Raw genomic sequence first — 8,898 nt, 5'->3', positions numbered from 1 at the left:
CCACAATCCCCGACAGTTAGCTATTTCAATACCGGCAGTTAGCTTGATCCGGGAAAAACCAGGAAAAAAAGTTTCTTCGGTACCGGCAGTTAGCATGATCATCATATGTCAGTTAGCTATTCCAGTCGGACAGTTAGCGTGTACTGTAGTAGTTCGGGCAAAAATGACAAAAATGATGTTTGTTTTTTGAAAATTGCTCTTAAATCGTAGCGAATCTGAAATGAGTTCTATATACCGAAGTCCGGGCTAATCCATAGCTTTCCAACGGTATATCATATGCAACATTCCCACAAATGGTTTGGAAATTTGTTTCACAAAAGCATTGAGAACTTGTTTGATGGATTTCTAGTTTTTTGAATTTTGTTTAAAAACCGAATTGATTTAGGGAAAAATGATCAACATGAGTTTTTTGCTCCTTTTCAATAGCTATCCAACAGTATATCGTTTGCATCATTCCGATGAACGGTTCAATAATTACGACCAAAAAACAATGCGGAAAAATAGTGTCAGAAAAAGTCCGCCCGACAGTTAACTAGTATAGGTCGCACAGTTAGTTGTCTGTTCTCGCGCAGTTAGGAAGGGTTCCTGAATAGCTTATTCAGGAATGTGGGTTGCAGAATAGCTGGGATGTATATCAATCCGACGTATCGCTCTGCAATTCCTTCACAAATTTTCTGCATGTTTGTTTTGATTTCCTGTTTTGTTTTCATGATATGTAAATTTTACCATATAAAAATTACAATAATTATCACTAAGTAATTATTGTGTACTTTAATTCTTTGTTCTATTTCCATTATTGTATACTTTACGTTTTTCCTACAAATTATGTGGATTTAGATAGTGCAACATATGTTAAAAAATCTAGTTTCAATTTATGTATCTTCTTGCAGGACCACCATCACGGACAACTATTGCCTATCTTCATTGAAATTTCACAATACACAATTACGAAAAAAATGGCAATGTAACTGTTCAACATGTATTAAAAATTATTGCATAAGAATAGTAATTTTATAAATGTATTAAAACATCTTAAAGGTGTTTGTAGGAATGTAAGAATATTTTTTGCGGGCAATTTTCTTAGACATTTTTTTGCAGGTGAATGTATGAATAATTTTACAAAATAATTTTTTCAATGCATGTTGAATATCTTTTAAAATCCATGGTGTCAATTTTGTGAATGTATGACAAATCTAAGGTAACCACCAAGCTGGACACCACGTGTGATGCCTAAAAGAGAGAAATAATATTGTTTACATCTTTTAGTAGCCGAGACAAATAAATCGACAAGGAAATTCCAAGTTTCCAATTTGACTCTCTCCTTTATTTGCGAAAGGGATAAATATAGTTTATACTTTAATGAGATTTTTAAGTGCGGTAACAAGTGAAAAATTAAGAGGATGCTTGGATACGTTTTAGTCTCATGACTAAAAGTAGTGGGACTAAAACTTGCTAGCCTCGCTCATGCTTGGATCCAAATACTAAAGAGACTAAAATCAAATTAATGAGCATTTATTATCCTCCAAACCCTCCAATACAGAACTCGCATGTGTTAAAGGAGAGGAGTTAAATGAGGAGAGAGAGGACTAATCCACATTTTAGTAGGGGTACCCCTGACTAAAAATTTTAGTCTCAAGACTAGTTTTAGCCCCTCTTTAGTCAGGGGTGCTTGGAACTTTAGCCTCTTAAAGAGGCTATTTTTAGTTAGACTAAAATAAGTCCCTTGGATCCAAACACCCTCTTAGATGCACCAAAAAAAATTGGCATTGACCTGTGCATGGATCCATACAGCACACACGAGATCTAGTATTAAGAAAAAGAATAGAATACTACAAATGATTGATACAACAGGTTTAAAAAATGATTGATACAAGACCAAAAATAAATATGGTAATTTATATTTTATACAAGACAGGGTTTCTCTAAATTGAACATAAAACATGATTGATCTACCATCTAGCTTACAAGCCTGGCTTGTCTGAGCTCCTGGGTTTGAAATTGGATCTCTTTTTTTCCTTTCTTATTTTCTTTATTGTTTCACACGGTCATTATTATAAATAATATGGTATCTGCTATTTACACATACCTCTGTTCTTTGTGTAGTGGTTATCAAGTGCATATATGTAGTTCTTGTGCAGGCGAGGTTCTGGGTTTGAATCCCCCTCATGCCTCGCTCTTTTTTCCTTCTTATTACTATTTTATCTGCTGACACGCGGGACCCACACCTGACAATTTGGACCCATCAGTCTGCATTCGTATACGATACAATTATGTGTAATTTAAAAAATCCATGGGGCTTTATTGCAAAAAAGTGATTCCAGGCACTTACATGCGGGCCGCCACTACAATGGGGTGCCACACGGGCATGGCGTACCTATTGCACGGCCGGACAAGTTCGAGCACCACTTCCGTGTATTTTATGAGTTTAGACACCAAACTGACCACACAGGACAAGCTTAGGCACCCACAGTGTATTTAACTCTTTCTCCAGAATAAGAAACGAAGAGATGGATAACACTTTCAAGGGTACAATAAAGTATAGTGTTTTTTCAATCGAAGAACTACAAAATTTTATATTGGAAAAGTTGATTGAAACCTTGTAAGAATTTTATATTGGAAGGAAAAAAGTCTATTTTACTACCATGAATAAAGTTGGTGGTTCACATTACCCCTCATCTATTTTTCTATTCCTTTCACCCCCTAAACAAACCCATACCGGATGAAAGAACCCTTGGGTGGTTTGTCTCCACTTGCTGCTGATGTGGCATGGGTCAACGGTGGTTCGGCTCCAGCGGCGGGGCGCGAGCCGAGGCACGTGCTGGCTACGCAGTCAGCATCCCATGGGAAAAGGAGGAAGGAGCAGGGGAACCGGGACGCAGGGGCGATGCCCCTTCGATGGCGGTGGCCGAGGCTGGCGTGATTGGGTGTTGCCGTGGGATCTGGCGGATGGGCGCAGTCCTGTTCCTCCTGGCGGCACCGACATAGGAAACAAGTTGAGGAAGAGGATGGGCCTGGTGGTGTGTGGGCCTTGGGCCCCACTGATCAAATACCGCCATTGAACATGTCCATGCCAGCAACCAGCCGGGCCAAACCAGCCAGGGATGATTTTTGACCGGTTTGGGATTGTTGAGGAGGGTGAGGGTACAGAAATAAACATCTAGGGATAATTTGAACCATCAAGTTTCTTTAGGGCAGTAAAATGGACTTTTTTCTATTGAAAGATGGATTAAAACTGACATAATGAAACTTTACTAATACTATGATGCGATAAGAAAATGTCTAAAAATTCACATTAACAAATGAAGGTACAAATAATAGCTATTAAGGGGTGACAGTCAAAATACAAATAAAATAGGAATATTAATGGCAATTCAAGTAACATTATACCCTCCACTTTTTAAATAAAAACTGTACAAAAAACAAGGGCTCCACTCCAAATGCACCATCTTAGTAAATAATCACACGATGGATATAAGTCATATAGTGGAGAAATAAGTGAGAAAAAAAAGATGGTTGGACACATTCATGGGCAAATGAAATATCGTAAAGCACACAAAGGAATTATCTTTTTTGGCGGTGGATGTGTCTTACATACAAAACAATGTAAAATGTTCTATACCCCTAAAAAAATGTAAAGTGTTCTATGAACCTAATAGAGGTTCCAAAAAAAACTAAGGATGTTAAATCAAAACTACATAAACTACTATAGAAAAACTTATAAGGATTTTGGTTTAGATTGTTACAACTGTGGATTTGATTGGTACAACATTGGGTATTGCTGTGATATACTATGACCATGTACTGAATGCCAGTACATATAATTACTTACTGGAAAGCTAGCCACTCAAATGTGAGGATGCACCAGGAGCTCCTTTTTGGTAACATGTATGGGGCACTACTGTGCTAGAGCCATGCGACGATTTGTTTCTCACGTAATAAGATAATATTGATAAACTTTGAAAAATGTCCACGCTCTTTTTAGTAAGTGTTCATGTAATTTCAAAATGTTTTTGCATGTTTAAAAAATGGTCATAATCTAAAAACCATTCCATATTTTTAAAGAAGTCCGTGCCGTTAAAAAGTACTCATGTGTTTTAAAAATAATGCTCACACATATTGAACATAAGTTATGCAATTTAAAAGTGAGTGTGAGTATACGAGAGGGTGCATAGGCGGAGGGCGGCCCTCACGTATGGGTTAATTTTATAAGTTTTAAAAATTCCTTGTGCTTGCGCGGATCAATGAGATGTGTGTCATGCGGTGATGAAGATAGGGATGTCCAATATTGTGACACATTGCGATTAGGTTGACATAGCAAGCATTGTTGGAAAGAGCGAGAAGGCAGATAGCCGATAATATAGGTGAGGCGGCGTGTTGAAATAGAGGGCCTAAAGATGTAGAGAGCCTTGAGTCATGATTATTGGGTTAGGAGCATGTAAAAAAATCTCCGGTGCCACACTTGAACATTTTTGCTATATTTTAATTATGTAGATATTTTGTGTAAACTTGGTCAAAGTTTGGAATAGTTTGAGTTTTCAATAAAGTTGAATATACATACTTGAACACTCTGACAGTTTCTGTAGATGAATACATCATCTGTGTATTCTGAACGTACAAAAAATAAAATCAATCAATCGGAGACGGAATAACTTGAGGGGCACAAAATGAAAGAATGCGAATGAAGAAATGCATGAGCGAACTGCCGCCGGGTTGTTTGGAGGTTGACTGATCACACACACCTGCATTCACTTGTAGTGAGAAGGCCAAAAAGCATCGCACTCACACACACCTCCTTCCACCTCTAGCTCAACTCTTCTGCAAATGGCTTCCCGTTACCTCATCCTGGTAGTCAGCATCGCCATTCTCTTCCCCGGCGACGCTGCGGGCATCCACGAGCCAGACGCGGCCGCTGTGGCTCCTTCCTGTGACGGGGAGGAGGCTGGATTCTCTTTCCCCGTCATTCACTGGAAGAGCATGGCAGAGGTCGTGGAGGAGGAGATGGAGTTGGCGGCCACTGCCACCGCGGCCGCGGCCGCCATGGAGGAGGAGAAGTTTGTGGTGCCGTTTCGGCACCGCCGGAAGTTTTCCATGTATCTGGTGCAGCTCCGCATTGGCGGCGGACCACCAGATGAAGCGCGTTCCAGATATGTATTGTTCGACACCGGCGACGACCTGTCATGGACGCAGTGCGTTCCGTGCAAAAACTGCACCAGGAGCTACTACCTTCCGTTCAACCCAGTCAAGTCAAGCACCTACCATCACCTTCCCTGCGAAGACCCGATGTGCGAGCACGGGAGGATCACAAGGTGCCAGTCCAGCCACACCTACCCCACTCCGGACAACAGTTTGTGCAAGTTCGACAATCGGTACGGCGATGGTAGCAAGGTGTCAGGCTACCTGGGATCTGACGTCTTCCGCTTTGGGAACGGCATGGCGGGGGACGACGGCGGCTACAACTTCGAGCAAGACATCGTCTTTGGCTGCGCGCAGGAGGAACGTACCACCGCCGTCCGGGAATACAGCTCCGGCATTCTCGGCCTCGGCATGGGTACGTTCTCCTTCATCGCTCAGGCCGGCGTCGACAAATTTTCCTACTGCGCTCTATCGCCGGAGAGAAGAGACCTCCGGGATCAGTGGAGGAAAACAACAAGCTACCTCCGATTCGGCAGCCATGCTGTCACGTCGGGCAAGATTGTCCCGTTCAAGCAGGACGGCGCCCACTTCATCATCTCCCTCAAGAGCGTGACGTACCAGCGAGGAAGCCGTCTAGATCAAAATCAGCCAGTGCCCATATTTACTCGGCAAGAGGTGGCGGAGTTCCTGCCCATTCTGGTGGATTCAGGGTCCGCCCTGGTCTACCTTCCTGGACTCATCTTCGACCCTCTGCTGAAGAGGATCGACGATGAACTCACACTCACAAGGGTGTACGATCCCACTAATAACCGCGCCATCAACTGTTACGATGGTGAGATGTCGGATGTGGAGGGTGTGTCGGTGACCCTGGGCTTCCAAGGAGGGGCGGAGCTGGAGTTGTTTGGCGACACACTCTTCTACGAAGGGTACGCAGGTGATTACATTTGTCTGGGAATTTCTATCGATGACAGGAAATCAGTGTTAGGCATGATTGCTCAACGTAATACCAATGTTGGGTATGATTTAGCAAACATGGAGATCTCATTTAATCGTGAGGTATGTGCCTGAGAATGGCCATTGCATGATGTAGTGAGTGAGTGGTAGTTGCCCAGATGTACCGAGTGGCAGTAGCTAGCTCTGTCTGTTAGACTGAAATAAAGGCCATCGCTGCTGTACTGGTACTGCGATACCAGATAGACTGAAATAAATGTTGTCTCATATTATCAATCTAGCTGTGCTTGTGAAGATCATATTTGTTTTGCCCTTCTTGTTAATTTGTTTCTGACCAATATAGACTACCCCTTTCTTTCTTTCTTTCTTTCTTTCTTTCTTTCTGTTACTCATGGAATGGTTGAAGGTTGCGTGGCTCTCCAACATTATTAGCTTCAAAATTTGTTTTGCTGGTGAAGATTTCTGATAGCTAAACACTGATCCTACCTAGCTAGGACTACCAAAATGTTTTGTCTTATCCTATGATTATTCAACCTTAGAAAACTGAATACATTTGCAGGCAGGTCTATTTTGCACAGGAGTTAACCTTAGACAACTGAATACATTTGCAAACAGGTCAATTTGGCACACATGCAAGTACCAAAATGACATTTCTTCTTGTCTCCCAACCGCGGCTTCCTCCGCGTCGCCGTTGATCGTTTTCGCTTCCACCACCACTGCTCTGCTCCTCCTCAAGACCTCAACTAGCCCCGCCGCTAGAGAGTAGAGACGTGAGTGAGCCAACATTAGGGTACTCTTTACCCTCTTTAGTTTTTTTTTTTGGGAAAATTTCGATCTATTCATATTCAATCATGGCAATTCAATTAACACCAGAAATAATAAAAACTACATCCAGATCCGTAGACCACCTAGCGACGACTACAAGCACTTAGGCAAGCCAAGGCGCGCCCACCCCTCCCTCGTCGGACCCAGGCAAAACTTGTTGTAGTAGACAGACTGGAAGTCGGCGTACTGCCATCGAGCGCAATAAAGCTCCACGCCGCCACTCTATAGGCACACATCAACTCTACAGTAGATCGACATGGTGGTGGTTGTCGTCACATAGCAGTACCATTTCGCTACACCCTCCAATACCACACACACCTACATACATCACACTCCTTATGTAAAAACACACTACAACACTAATGCAAAGGTTTTATTTGTCATGCATCTCCCATCCCTCTCATCTACCCTACACTTGGCGTTGTGAATGTGAAGCACCTCGTGACGTGGGCAAACAAGGAATTACCATGATAATCTCATGACTTACAATAAGCAAACCTATGCATTAGGCATCAATAATACGTTTCTAGAGAATGATAAGCTATAAACGTCCCAACACAACGGTAAGTGTATAACATGTATCATCTCATACACAACATCCACCATAGGAATTACATCAATAGCATCGTAATCTTGCAGGGCAGCTCATACGGATTACTACAATCATAATCGATGGGGAGATTCGATCAAGTTAACACCACAAACCCACAGTCTAGGAGTTGGACTACTACCCTCTCATGGCGGAGAGCGACCTGGAGGCATTGGTGAAGGAGGAGAGGCGGGCGAAGGCGATTCCGGTAGTGGTCCACCCCTCCAATATTCCTCCAGTGGCGGATTGCACATCCTCTCTTTGGTTTGTGATCTCCACCTCTGTACGTCGCAAAATGAAATAAAAGAGAGTATATATAGGTAGTTTTAGGTCAAAACAAGTCTGTAAGCAAAAGATTAAGGTCGATTGGACGGTCGGTGGGAGGGCGGGGGGTGGATCCAATTGAGCTTGTTGGATTCGTCTCGAAAGTTCCGAAGCGTGCTCTTTAACCTTGCCCTTTTGGAATCTCAAAGCTCCATGAAAAGAAAAAAGACTACAGAAGGTATTTCGGCAAAATAGAGTTACGTACCAAAATTCTTGCGTGGAAAATATCATAAATCATTGAGCCCCGCTTCGATACACACCCTACTAATTAACGTATAACGGGCAATATGGACCTTTCTCAAATTGTATCCACTTCCGTATGCCCATCGGAACGTATACGTTGTACACACCCCATCTGACCTGGGCTCGGCCCAATTTTCTAATCCTATTTCCTTTTTAGCAACATTCAAAAAATAAGCACGCGGCCCATTTTTTTGTTCTTTTATCTTTTTACCAACTTCAAATAAATAAGCACATTATGTCAGACTCTAACTGAAAACCTCATGGTTTAGAACCACACGCATTAACCACCTGGGAAACCTCACCTGCTCTCAGGCGGGACTGGCCGATTTACTTTTCCTATCTAGCTGATTTGGCCGGTTTTTTCTCTCGTTTTTACTTGGGTTTTTATTTTTATTTTCTTTTTTCCTTTTCCTATTTCTTTTACCTTTCCTTTTATATGATTTTTTAAATTCAAAAATCTTTTAAAATCCAAAAAAAATCAAATTTATGAATCTTTTTCTACTTCATGAACCTTTCATCTGAATTTCACAAACTTTTTTCAAATCCATAAAATTTCTTTCAGTTTTTCGCTAACATTCTTTACCGTTTATTTGCAACTTTTTTTCAAAACCCGTATACATATACATTTTTTCAAATTCCATTTTTTTTTTCAAATTCGTGAATATTTCTTGAGAGTATCAACTTTTTTTAAAGAAAACCTGCATCTTTTTCTTTTGTTTGTTGAATTTTTATTTTTTTTTATTTTTTTTGTTTCATTTTGCAAAAATAATTTCTGCCACTTTTAAAATTTTGTTCAAATTTCAAAAAAAATTGCTTTATCAAAATCTGTTCCA

General features: G+C 41.3%; 1 pseudogene; it reads left to right on the top strand.

The window, feature by feature from the left end:
• Nucleotides 1–4,974: 4,974 nt before the first annotated feature.
• LOC123153859 (aspartic proteinase nepenthesin-2-like) lies at nt 4,975–7,072 on the top strand (annotated as a pseudogene).
• Nucleotides 7,073–8,898: the final 1,826 nt, after the last annotated feature.

The sequence above is a fragment of the Triticum aestivum genome, chromosome 7A, assembly GCF_018294505.1.
Source record: "Triticum aestivum cultivar Chinese Spring chromosome 7A, IWGSC CS RefSeq v2.1, whole genome shotgun sequence".
NCBI lineage: Eukaryota > Viridiplantae > Streptophyta > Magnoliopsida > Poales > Poaceae > Triticum > Triticum aestivum.
Note: the sequence above shows the minus strand (reverse complement) of the source record. Positions and strands in the feature narration are given on the sequence as shown.